Source organism: Panthera onca, chromosome D3, assembly GCF_046562875.1.
Source record: "Panthera onca isolate mPanOnc1 chromosome D3, mPanOnc1 haplotype 2, whole genome shotgun sequence".
Taxonomy (NCBI): Eukaryota; Metazoa; Chordata; class Mammalia; order Carnivora; family Felidae; genus Panthera; species Panthera onca.
In genome coordinates, this window is record NC_138350.1 from 55,921,978 (window position 1) to 55,935,248 (window position 13,271).

The window sequence follows — 13,271 nt, forward strand, 5'->3', positions numbered from 1 at the left end:
ACACAGGCAAATGAAGGCACTAGTATTTGAGATATTTCTACAAAGGACAACAAAAGCTTCTCCCCACTTCCCTTTGATAATCTCTCTCATCTTCTCAAATCCTACTGTTCCCCATAAAACAACAGCACAAGAAACACATGATGGATGAAATCAGAGTAACATGTATTTACAGCCTCTATTATTTACAGTAACACAAATTACTCCAGGAAACAATGTGCCAGACTTTGCATGTACACAATAAGTTGAGGAATCTGCTTATTTGGTTTTGTTGCATCTAGCTATTCCTGGAAATTAGTGCTTCATTACCACAATTCCTACAAGGTAGAATATGGTGGAGTCGGTGAGCATTCTGGGTCCTTTCCAAAAATGCTTTGTAGGGAAGTTCTGCAAATAATATTACTACTTCAGGGAGAAACAATTTTGGCAAAAATATCCTTCTTTCAAGTCATACCAAGTAACATATTACTCTTTGTGGTTTCTTTTTTTTAAGTTTATTTATTTTTGAGAGAGAGACAGACTGTGAGCTGGGAAGGGGCAGAGAGAGAGGGGGACACAGAATCCGAAGCAGGCTCCAGGCTCTGAGCTGTTAGCACAGAGCCCGACATGGGGCTCGAGCCCACAAGCTGTGCGATCATGGCCTGAGCAGAAGTCAGACGCTTAACCAACTGAGCCACCCAGGCACCCCAAAAACATATTACTCTTTGAATTAGAAACGAATAAAACCATAATTTTTTTTTCATCTGCATCTTTTTTTTTCAAGTTAGTTAACATACATACAGTGTAGTCTTCGCTTCAGGGATAGAACCCAGTGATTCATCTCTTACATATGACACTCAGTGCTCATCCCAACAAGTGCCCTCCTTAATGCCCATCACCCATTTAGCCCACCGACCCCCACTCCCAGAAACCCTCAGTTTGTTTTCATGGTTTACCTCCCTCTATGTTTTTATCTTATTTTTCCTTCCCTTCCCCTGTTCATCTGTCGATTTTGTCAAATTCCACATATGAGTGATATCATATGATATCTTTCTCTGGCTGACTTATTTCCTTAGCATCATACCCTCCAGTTCCATCCACATTGTTGCAAATGGCAAGATTTCATTCTTTTTCATCACCAAGTAGTATTCCATTGTATATATAAACCACATCTTCTTTTTTTTTTTTTTTTTTTTTTTTGCAAGTGTAGTGGATTTCTTTATTTAAGTTTACAAAATACATGCTTATAGAAAATTAAAACATTATAGAAATATATAAAGCCAATCATGAAAGTTCTCCCACAATTTCACTCCCTCACAAAGCCACTGACAACAATGTGGTATTACTTTTCCATTATTTTTTATAGCATTATCAAGTTATCCTACAAAAAAAAAGCTTCCGCAACTTTTTTTTTTTTTTTACATAAAAGTTTGGACATCTTATTGTTAATGCAGAGACATCCCTCACTCTTAATGAATAGAAATAAATTGCATGACGGTACCATAATCTATTACACCAGTCCCTTACTGGTAGGACCTCTGAGCTAGTTTTAATTATTAAAGAACAAAGGTGCAATAAACCTGCTTGTGTACACTTGTCAGATTATTCCTATTAGGCAGTTTCCTAGTAATTTCATTTTTAATGAAGAGTTTAGCGAAATTAAACCACATCTTCTTTATCCATTCATCACTCGATGGAAATTTGCACTCTTTCCATAATTTGGCTCTTTCAAACCAGAATTTTTAAAGTAAATTGATCATGGATTGTATAGTACATATTTGAAACAGCAGTAAAGAAGACTGAAGTGGGTAGGTTTCACTTAGGAACTAGCTGATACTTTCTCATGCCTATAGTTTGAAAGGCAGCATTGAGGATCCATGCATAAAATCATCTTCAGTGATATGTGGTCCAGCAGCTGCTGTCCCATTGGGGGTTTTAGGATGACGTTTGTAAAAAGCTTTATTTTTAAAATAAACTTTTAATTCCAGGACAGTTTTACATGTACAGGAAATTGCAAAGATAAAGAGTAGCCACATAAACCTACATGCAGTTTCCTTGATTATTAACTTCTTATGTTAACATGGTATATTTCCTAGAATTAATGAACCAGTGTTGATACATTATTTTTAATTAAAGCCCATACCTTCTTCAGATTTCCTTAGTTTTTGCTTAATGCCCTTTTTCTGTTTCAGGATCCCACTTAGGATACCATGTTACATTTAGTCATCCTGTCTTCTTAGGCCCCTCTCCACTGTGATGCTTCCTCAGACTTTTCTGGTTTTTGATGACCTGGACCATTGTGAGGAGTGCTGGTAAGTTGTTTTGTAGAACATCACTCAATTGGGATTTGTCTGAGGTTTTTCTCATAAATAGACTGAGCTTGTTAGATTTTGGAAGAAAGACCACAGAGGTGAAGCACTATTTTCATCACGTCTTATCAAGAGCATGTGCCATCACTGTGATTTACCACGGTGGAAGTTAATAGGATGATGTTGCCTCACTGGGGAAGTGGAGAGCTCCCTGAAGGCTAGGCCAGAACCCCAGTCCCCATGTGTGTATAGAAGAGGTAGTTGGGGAGGGGCCTGAACTCCAGACTCCACGACAGAATTAAGAATTGGAGAAACCTGATGAGGCAGGCACCTATTACCTCCCAGGAATCCCCGGTGATTTACTCTGTTGAGTGACAAAATTTCTTCCAAGGTGGGAGCAGGTGTCTGTGCCCAGTCCCACCTGGATGCCCAGGAAGGGTTTTGACTGTGCTGCAAGGAAGCCCGGTTATTGGGAGAGGGAGGTTCAGGGGATGGGGGTGGGGGTTGGTGGTTCAGGTGGGAGTCATTTATGAATAAGGATATTTGCTTAGCAGGCAGAGGCTATGTTTAAAATGTGAGCCCACTTAAAGGAGCATCCTAAGTAAATCAAGGCACAAGCATCAAACAGATATGCCACAAATCAGTCTGGTAGGAGAAACGTGCCTGAGGTTTGAGTCCACGGGTTGGGAGCTACAGAGCATAGAGCACCCAGGCCACCCTGAAAAGGAGTCAGCAGAGCTACGGAAGGCAGGGCTCTGGAAGGCAGGAGCTATGTAGTGAAGCTGTCTGTACAAGGCACTGGATGTAGCCATACCTCCTTCCCAATCTCCCCTGTGCCGTTGTGGTGCAGGGTTAGCATTTCCACTCCTCTCTTTGCTGACACCCAAGGACTCTGCTTGGCGTGCAGGCCAGAATTCTCTCAGGCTGTGGGTTTCCACATATGCTCCTGCATGGAAAGTCCCCAGTCTGCTCCAGGATGTCCTCTGCAGTGCCCCATCCTGTCTTCCTTATCGCAGCTGCAGGCAGCCCGCACCACATCCCGCCTGCCTGAGTCACACTCCAGGCCACAGGCTGCCTTTCCTCCAGCTTGGCCTAGGGACCAGCCACTGTCCATTCCATTTGTGGCTTGTCCCTTTATTCTTCAAAAATACTACAAATTTATTTTTACTGCCTACATGAAATGGCTATTTATTATCCAAAGAAAATTTTCCATACTTAAGTTGTCCCCTTTCCTTTTCTACCCTCCTGCTTAAGATCTAGCCTATCCCATCCCTACTGGGCCTCACTAATCACAACATTATTTTTCTTTTCTATTTAAAAATTTCTTTTTTAACACTTATTTATTTTTGAGAGACAGAGTGAGACAGAGCACAAGCAGGGGAAGAGGGGCAGAGAGAGAAGGAGACACAGAATCTGAAGCAGGCTCCAGGCTCTGAGCAAGTGTTCAGCACAGAGCCCGACACGGGGCTTGAACCCACGAACTGCGAGATCATGACCTGAGCCAAAGTCAGTCACCTAACCGACTGAGCCACCTAGATGCCCCAATTACAACATTATTTGTATACTTCCTTTTCCCTAGTTTTCCTTGACAGTTACAACTGTCAAAAGTCTAGTGTGTCCTTTTAGGGTTGGTCCATGCACTTCCTAACCACCAATCAGTGCACTCCTAACCTACTTCTTATCAGTGTCTTACCTCCTTGGCCACCTTACTAACCCTCCTATGACAGCAGGCTTCCATTCATCACATGAATGTGTGAATGCATGAAAACGAACAAGGTTAATAATACCAAGTGTCTAAACCAGGTGATTTTTAATTTGTTGAATTGACCAGAAATTTTGAGACCAGATGGATCTTATTTATCTTAAATTATTGCCAGGCCCCTGGAATCATGTCACATTGTATTTCAAGTTTAAAATACTTATAGGACATAATCTGGGGCTGAGTTTTGTGCCAATTACTAGATTCTAGAGAGGCAAAAAGAATGCCAATGGTTTTAGAAAGTTTATGGGAGGAAAACTTAAAATTAAAAACATTCTCAAAAATCAGAAAAATATCTCATGAACTATAAAAAAATTTCCTCATGGCCATTGACATTTTACCCAGGAATGACGGTAATACTGCCTCCTCTCCCCACAGCATAACTTAAGTCAATGTGGATTTATTCCAAGCACTCTTAAGAACCATTCTATAAATATGGAATGCCCATTATGCATCAGACAAGAGTACTAGTAATTTCTAGTCATTTCCCCCCGTGAAAAGGAAATAATCCCTGGTTTATTCACTTTTACTGGTCCTACCGTGGGCCAGACACTGCTCAGCGTCAGACGTCCTGCCCTTGAAGACCTCAGCCTGGTGACTGTGCCAGGCAACAAACACAGAGCCTGTGCACTTTGGATTCTGGGACAGGGAAGACATGGGAAGCTTTCTGGCAGAGCTAACTACTAGGCTAAGTGCTGAGGGATAAGAGAGCTCTCCAAGCAATACGAGACAGGGAATGAACTTGCCACATTGTGGGAAATGAACGTTGTGTTCAATGCAACTTATGTGAAAGGAGACATTAGGCCAGGAGTACTTCTGGGTATGAAAAAGCCCTCCTCCACATCCAGGACGTGGCCCTGTGAAGCTAGATGCAAAGTCTCAGTCCCTTCATCAGGATCTGCTCTCCAGCAAGCGGCAAGACTTGCTGAATGGGGATTCCAGAGAAGCCAGGCACATTCTCCTAGACACCTTTCTTCTTCCCAGCTGCCTCATGGCCAGCTTGGACCATGACACCTATGCAGCCGTGGGCACACTGTCCAACATCCCTGTGCCTTAGTTTCCTTCCTGGTTAAAGTGGGAGCATGAAGCTGCCCTATTGGAAGCTGTTTCTTTGGGTTCTTCTGTCAGCTCTTGTAAAATGCAAATACTGCTGGGCAGAGCACCTGAGTTAATGCTGGCCTCAGCATCATGTCTCTCTGGTAGCAAGAGAGCATTTGCCTGTACTGGTGGGGGGTGCGTGGACAGAATGGGATTGGGCCCCTCCTTATAGAAGGGACCTGCACAGCGAAAGGTGCAGGGCTCCTGGAGAGGGAGGGAGAGGCACTAGAGCCTTTCTTATGGCCCTGCCGGTCCCCATTTACTCTGATTTAAAAGACAAAACAAAAACTATAGTTTCTGGAATGATGATGGGTCACAGCCATAAATAGAAGACATCTTACCACTTATTGCTCCCACCCTCCCTCCCTTAATTTAAGCAATGACTCATAAGGCAACAAAATAAAAGTTTAAATAAAAATCACATCTGGCAAAGCCAATTGAGCATTTTTTGTCTAGCTGTTGGTTTTCACTCAAACGTTTATAAACCATGTAAGATGAACAAGTCTCACTGCTAGGTGTGGTAATACCGACAGAAGCTAGTTTAAATTAAATGTGTCCACCCTTTAGGGAAAGTGCATTGGCCAGGATTCTCTAGAGACAGAGCCAGTAGAACGTGCGTATATATGGAGAGAAAGGGATTTATTTTAAGGAATTTGACTCACATGATTATGGGGCTGGCAAGTCTGAAATTTGAATGGCAGGCCAGCAGGCTAGAGATCCAGGGTAGAGTTGATAACTGAGTCCAAAGGCAGCCTTGAGGTAGAATTCTCTCCTCTTGGGTGGTCCTCAGTCTTTTACGGCCTTCAACTGATTAGATGAGGCCCGCTCATGTTATGAGGAATAATATACTTTATCCCAAGTCTACTGGTTTAAATAATAATGTCATCTAAAAAATACCCTCACAGCAAATCTAGACTAGTGTTTGACTGGATGCCTGGGTACGGTGGCCTAGCCAGGTTGCACATAAAATTAACCATCTCAGAATATTAATTACATGAGAATGTACACTTATGTGGTGTTCTCATGTTACATCCAGGCAGGGTCCGTGTGCTCCTTCTTGCTGTCCTCAGGTGGCTCCACACCAACCTTCTCCTGCCAGAGGAAGCAGGGGCTGAAAGGAACCCTGTATGTGGGTGGAGGGGGCCTGTGGGAGCCTGGCTCACTGCCCTCTCTGCCTCCTAGGAGCTGTGCAGTTACGCTCCTTGAATTTCAGGTCCCTCAGGTATGAGGTGGATATGCTGCTGTACCTGCCTCGTAGGACTGCCATGGGCATTGAATGAAAATAACAGGGAGTGGGGGTGTGCTCTATATTCCATTAGGTGTGGTCATTGTGCAGTCAGAAGGAGTTAGCGCACCCCGACATAGAGCAGGATGGAGAGGGTCTCGTGTCCTCATGGGTGGGGGCTCCTGAGGGACCGAGGAAGTCTGGGAAGGAGGGTCCCGCCTCAGGGATGAGCCCGAGTTCCATGGGAAAGTACATAGTCCCAACCCGGAGCTCCTAAATTGATTTGTTTACTCTTTTAACATTACTATGTGCTCTTCCCCAAAATTCCAGGATTTCAGAGTAGAAAGTATAAGGGTCCCCTTCTTCATAACTCCTACCCCAAATCCACTCCCTTCTCCAAAGGAGACTATTCACTCCTTGTCATGAATCTTTTCACATCCTTTCTTATTGATGTTTTTGGTTACTACAAAAGTGGGGTGCATCTACGATTTTGTGATTTTTGTATTCACTTAGCAAACTACCATTTGTGGTTTTCATATCTAAATCTGACTTTTTGTATATTGTGGGTTTTTTTTCTATTAGAGAAAAAAGATAAAGAAGGAAAATACATAAAAGGCTTCTTGCAGTTAAAGATGAACCTTACCATAGGCCTAGGAAATCAGCTTTCTGACAGAGAACATCCACACTGTTCAGCCACCTTCTCTGAGAAGGGCCCTGGCCCAGGCGGTGCTACTATGAGGGCTTGGCCTTGCTGTCCCAGGCCCGTCCGTGCACCCATGAGTCCCCATGTGTACATTTCATTCCTAGAGTGTTGTCTTGCCTTTCTCTTATGCTCCTGTGACCACGTTTGCCTCTGAGGCTGAGCCAAAGCTGTTGGCCCCCTGCCACTCCAGAAGCAAAGAGACAGCGGCATCAAATTTGAGGAAAAATGGTAATGAGTGGCACAATACTTAGGTTATGTTTCTTTGCAGAACTTTCCAGACAAGCAAGCAAGGAGTTTGAGGGAATAGTGCTAATGTATACTTTTGGGACACCTCATTTTCAAGGTCTGATATTGTCTCTAAAGGGACTTTTTCTTTGAAAAGACCAGAAACTGTCATCTTTATCTCTAGTTAGCAGTTTCCTCCACAGTTGTTATTAGGGGAGATATCAGTCACCAAGTCCTTGTTAGGATCTCGGGGAAAAAAAGCCCTTGCAGTATTCCGTATCACAAAGCCCCAGGCCATGCCCTTCTGCATCCACACTGGAAAGATCCAAGGCTCTGAGGCCCCCGGGCTGGTGGAGGTGACTCATCTTTCTGACCCTGAGTGGAAGACAGTGGCGTGTTTGGTGCACACGGTGTGCCTGTCAGCAGTCAGCATCCTGTTGGCCAGGAAAACACTACCTCTTCCTGGGAAGGGCTTTGTGTGCAGCTGAGACAGAAGCACCAGTGGACAGAGGCCACTGAGTCATAGAAGAAAACCTGGCTGAATCCAGGGGTTCTGTGTTTGCCGTGGGAAGAAAGCTGCCCCATTTTCACACCCCATCCTGCCACCAAAACAAGTAGACAACTTACCCCTTTTCTGTGTTTAAGGATTTTATGGTCCATTAGTACAGGGAGACTATGGTAGCACACATGTGAATACCAAGGGAGGCGTAAAGCAGTAATTATTCTGAAGAGCCCCAGTGGGTACTTTCTGTCGGCCCCTCCTTTCCCTGTTACTCTGACGGAGCTCGTTCATCAGAGTCCTCTACTATCCACCCCCATGACTCTTCTCTTCCCCTGGCCTCAGTCACAGATGGCTTATTGACTTAGCTAGCTATTTACTCAGTCCCTTGCACCATAAAAAAAAATTGAGCCAGCTTATAAAAATACACAGAATAGAAGATGGAATAAATGACCAAGATAAGCAATGAAGAAGACAAGGAAACAGTCGATAGAGCCAGCAGGAATATGAGGACACAGAAGTGTCTATCATATGATGTTCAGTTACTAGAAGTGGGCTGCAAATATGGATCTAAGAGTCTGAGGAGCCAAAGAAAAGAGAAAAAGTAATCAGGCAGAAGGAGTACATCGGTGAGTTAGGAAAAGATCCCCCTTTCTAAAGCAGAGCCGGGAGGGAGGTGAGTGATCACAGTTCACACATGCCAGGCACATGGGCCAGAAACTGAGTTAAATGCTCTTCTGACATTTTCTCCTTCGATGCTGGCAACTGTGGGGTAGATACTATTGTGATGCTCATTTTACAGATTAGAACATGAAGAATTTGGGAGTAAGTTAGTAATTTGCCCAAAACCAGAGAGTTAGTCAGTTATAGAAGAGATTCAAACCCAGGCTGTCAGGCTCTGTGTGTGGGGGCCAAACCAGGAAGTTCACCCTTCAGGGCAGTGGGGGAGCCCCAGGGAGAGATTTCTGTATCAGATGCAGTAGCGATTTTTGTAGGGCTGTGTCTCTTTACCACTTTCAATGCAGTTCCTTAATACAGGCACAAAAACATAAGTGCAATTGAAATTCCGTGAAAGGAATTCCTTGAACCATAGCTGTCCATGTGCTTAGTTCTTTGATGATCTAATTTCTTTATCTGTGTACACGTATAAATATTATAGATTCTATTGGGAAGTAGATCTGTTGCTCTAATGCATCCCAAACCCACTCTAGTACAAATTATTTATACACCAGGAGAAACTTGAAGCTGATGTCTTTGGCCCCACTACTCCCGAGCCTACCTCAGGAGCTGCTCTTCCAGCATGTTGGGATGCCGGAGTGCACTGAAGGGCAACTTCACCTGCCTTGTGGCTCTTTCCTTCCAGCATGTTCTTCATGGAATGCGTTAGGAATTGGGTATTCCCTCTGTTCAGGACCTCATACCACTCAGGCAGCAGTTCTCAAACTTCCAACGGCCACAAGTCACGTCAAGCCAATGCAGACCACCAGTGTTAGGTAAACATTTATTTTAATTTTTAGTTTTAAAAATATCATATTCTTTTAAAAAAGCATTTTATTATAGAGAAATCCAAACACATATGAAAGCAGAATAGTATAATGAACGTCTGTGTACCCATCACTCAGCTTCAACAGTTGTTGACTCCCGGCCAGTCTTGTTTCAGCACCACCCCCATCCACTTCCTCTCTCCCATACTGTCCTGCAGCCAATCCCAGAGATCATATCACTCCATCCACTCCATCCATAAATATTTCAGTATGTGTCTCTAAAAGATACAAATTCTTTCCTTTAACATTATAAGACCATTATTCATAAGAGTTCCCAAATATCATCAAATATCAAATTTCCAATGATCTCAAAAATGTTTTAAGTCTTTTTGTTTGAATCAGTATCTAAATAAGGCCTACACATTCCTATCCGATAGAAGAGGATTAAAAAAAAATTTTTTTTTTTTTTACCCAAATGTAGTTATTAGGTCTATAGATTGCCATCGGCCATGTTAGTAAGTTTCAAATGATGTAAACGTAGAAACATATATTTTTAGACTTTTCTCAAAACACAATGGTATAATCTTATATGCCAATGACTGACATGTAAAGTAACACAATCTCTTCCAGCTTAATTTAATTACAAACTATGGACCTGCTTCTTTTTAATGAAGTTAGCTTTCCAGATTTGTACTTAATGCTTTTACGTATTTAATCAATTTGATGTCAAATACCCAAATATTTGGTTTGTACCTATATGGTCTTTGTTTACTGTGTTCTCTATTTATTTATTTGTTTGTTTATTTATTTACATGTAGTAAATTTTTTTTTAATATGAAGTTATTGTCAAATTGGTTTCCATACAACACCCAGTGCTCATCCCAACAGGTGCCCTCCTCAATGCCCATCACCCACCCTCCCTCCCCTCCACTCCCCCCCCCCCCCCCCCATCAATCCTCAGTTTGTTCTCAGTTTTTAAGGGTCTCTTATGCTTTGGCTCCCTCCCTCTCTAACCTTTTTTTTCCTTCCCCTCCCCCACGGTCTTCTGTTAAGTTTCTCAGGATCCACATAAGAGTGAAAACATATGGTGTCTGTCTTTCTCTGTATGACTTATTTCACTTAGTATAACACTCTCCAGTTCCATCCATGTTGCTACAAAAGGCCAGATTCCATTCTTTCTCATTACCACATAGTATTCCATTGTGTATATAAACCACAATTTCTTTATCCATTCATCAGTTGATGGGCATTTAGTCTGTTTCCATAATTTGGCTACTGTTGAATGTTTATTTATTTTTGAGAGACAGAGAGAGAGTGTGTAAGTAGGGGAGGGACAGAGAGAAAGGGAGACACAGAATCTGAAGCAGGTTCCAGGTGCTGAGCTGTCAGCACAGAGCCCAACGGGAGGCTCAAACTCACAAACCAGGTCAGATCATGACCTGAGCCGAAGTCGGACACCCAACCGACTAAGCCACCCAGGTGCCCCCCAGTAGAAGAGTATTTTAAATAACACTCATAATCTCATGCATTTGGAAGAGGACATCATTCCCAGTCTCTTCCCAAGGCTCCTGCCCTGTTTGTTCTGTCCTATTTGGTTAGGTTCTTTACTCCCTACTCCACCCATTTTTTTCCTTACCCTTTATTTTTACTAAGTTAGGCACTCCCAACTCAGTTATAGCTCACTGGAAGCAGGATCAAGAGTCTGATGTCTCTTTCCAATGGCCATGGATTCAGAAATGAGAGATTTCCCACCAAAAACACTTTTGGCCCAATTATAAAACAAAATTCAAAATCCAGACGGATGTATCCTTTAACTTCAGAGATGGGGGCAAAATAGGTCCCTCTCATCCACATGGGCTTTGGAGATTACTTGTCCAACATTACAAGAGGGTCTAATCTATGTGTGATAATAGATTGTTCTCCTCCTCTTAAAGTGAAGATAAGTTATCAGACAGATATTGGGAAAGAGTCAAACTCTATTCTGAGCAGACTGGACCTCAGTTTGGTCTTATGAAAACAATCTGATTTCTCAGCTAATGTTTTTCTTTTTTCTTTTCTTTTTTTTTTTTTTTTTTAAGGGGCTGAGTGTATCCTTTGGACATTAGAGGCCAATGACAGAATTGACAAGGTACCTGAGACAAATTGGACATACCGTGATGGGCAAAGTCAAGTTCTCATCCGAAGTTGAGGAAGGGCCCTCCGCTAGCAGAGGGGAAAGCAGTGGGGTGGAGATTAGACCATTGGAAAGAGAGTTGGGAGGACAGTGAAAATGTCCAGGCAGGAGGTGATGTATTCCTGAAGTTGGGTGGGAAAAGGACTAAACAGAAGAGGAAGGATCAGTGTGAGCAAAGAGGGGACATGGGGACATGGGGACTGATTAAACATGAGAAGAGGGAAGAAGGAGGAATCTCCAATGTGCTGGGATGCTGCATGAAAAGGAATCCTAACCACCCTCCGCCCCCTGCCACACACACATTTCCAAACTGCCCATGGCTCTGTAGTACAAGAGGCAGCTGATCTGTGGATTAGAAAACATACCCCATGTGCAATATTCACTTTGTAGTTAGAGCAAAGGTTCTTGACATGGCTGCACATTAGTATCATCTGGGGAGTTTGAAATTATTGTGCCCAGGCCCCAGCTCAGGCCAGCTGAATCAGAGTCCCTGGGTATTTTCATACCTCTCCCCACCTTCCCCTGCAACAGAGGTAAGGCTAATGCGCAGCCAGGGCTGGGAACCTCTGGGTTGGGAGACGCAGCACGAAACTACCTGCCTGGACTCCTTATTGGAAGTGTCCACAGCTTGAAGCTTACTTTGGCTCAGCTTGGACCCCTGTTGCTTGGAGTGAGAGAAATGACCTGACCTGTGGGACTCAGCCCTCTGTGCAGAGGTCGGCAGGGAAAGCCTGGAAGGGAAACAGGAAAGGAAGCCAGGCGTATGGCACACGTGCTTCCCTCTGCCTGTGGAAGGAGGCAGCTGTCACACTTCTACATGTCACGTTCACCCAGGGACATTTGTCAGATGCAGATGCCTGGGTCTCACTCCCTCCTTGGGTCAGGAGTCTAGGGTACGGCCCAGGAATCTGCATCTTAATGGGTCCCAGGTGACAGTGACAGAGGGTTCACCGCACATGTGTGCACGCGCACACCCCCCAAAAACCCTGAGAGGCCTGCAGGAGCAATGGTCTGTGGGCCCCTGTGATGGACGCGTACAGGCAGAGATTCTCCTTCACCCTGGACCCCGGTCCAGGAGATTCTGAACAGTTAGGACTGAGGTAGTGCCCAGCAATGTAAGTGTTAGAAACGATTAGAACTTCCATTTCTAAAAATGGTTAAAATGTCCACTTGGGGGCCTTCGTGGAAAAGAGGTGGACCTGCCCGAAGTTTTCTTTGTTTACTAGAAGGTGGAAGTGAAACCGGAAGGGCCCTTGGCTCACTTACTCCTTATTCCCACCCAAAGGGAAACTGGGGGGCTTTCCGAGGCTGATGCTAGCAGTAAGTGCCAGAGGTAAAGTGGGAGCCCAAGAAGCAGCCTCCGGTCTCAGAGAACTTCAGTTTCAGCAGTGGGTCTCAGGCCAGAGGACCCCTGCCCCAGAGGCTCGGATGTTCAGTGCTTGTGGGCTTAGGAAAGGTTCCCACCTGTCCTGGCCCTCCCTTAGGCCCTCTCCGTGGGAGAAGAGAGCCACACAGCCACCTTCCCACCCTCACCACTGGTCACTGGGAAGGTGCTGAATGACGCAGGGGCTGCTGTACCCGGAGAAAAGGAAGCCAGGTTCTGGGCAGGTGCCACCTGCCCAGCAGGCTGCTCTCCCAGCTTTGTTTTTCCTTTCTTTAAGCCAGGAGAGGGTTGTGGGAGGGGTGTTCCCTCAGGAAGAAAAGGCACCTGGCCTCCTAATCCCCCAAAGCAGAGGCAGCTCAGGCCCAGAGGCCCCAGGGTCTGGTTCCACTGTCCTCCCTAGAGAAATATGGGAGTGGGCTCGGAGAGGCCCAGGAGT

General features: G+C 44.4%; 1 long non-coding RNA gene across 4 annotated transcripts in view; it reads left to right on the forward strand.

Annotated features, from left to right (window-relative positions):
* LOC132665920 (uncharacterized) overlaps nucleotides 1-12,275 on the forward strand; it is a 77,963-nt gene extending 65,688 nt beyond the window's left edge. For 3 of the 4 annotated variants that reach the window (XR_013551241.2, XR_013551242.2, XR_013551239.2), the window contains 3 exons: nucleotides 2,169-2,288; nucleotides 9,158-9,287; nucleotides 11,357-12,275. This is a non-coding gene — a long non-coding RNA (uncharacterized LOC132665920). The remainder of the gene's footprint in view (nucleotides 1-2,168; nucleotides 2,289-9,157; nucleotides 9,288-11,356) is intronic. The other variant, XR_013551240.2, reaches the window with a different exon arrangement.
* Nucleotides 12,276-13,271: the final 996 nt, after the last annotated feature.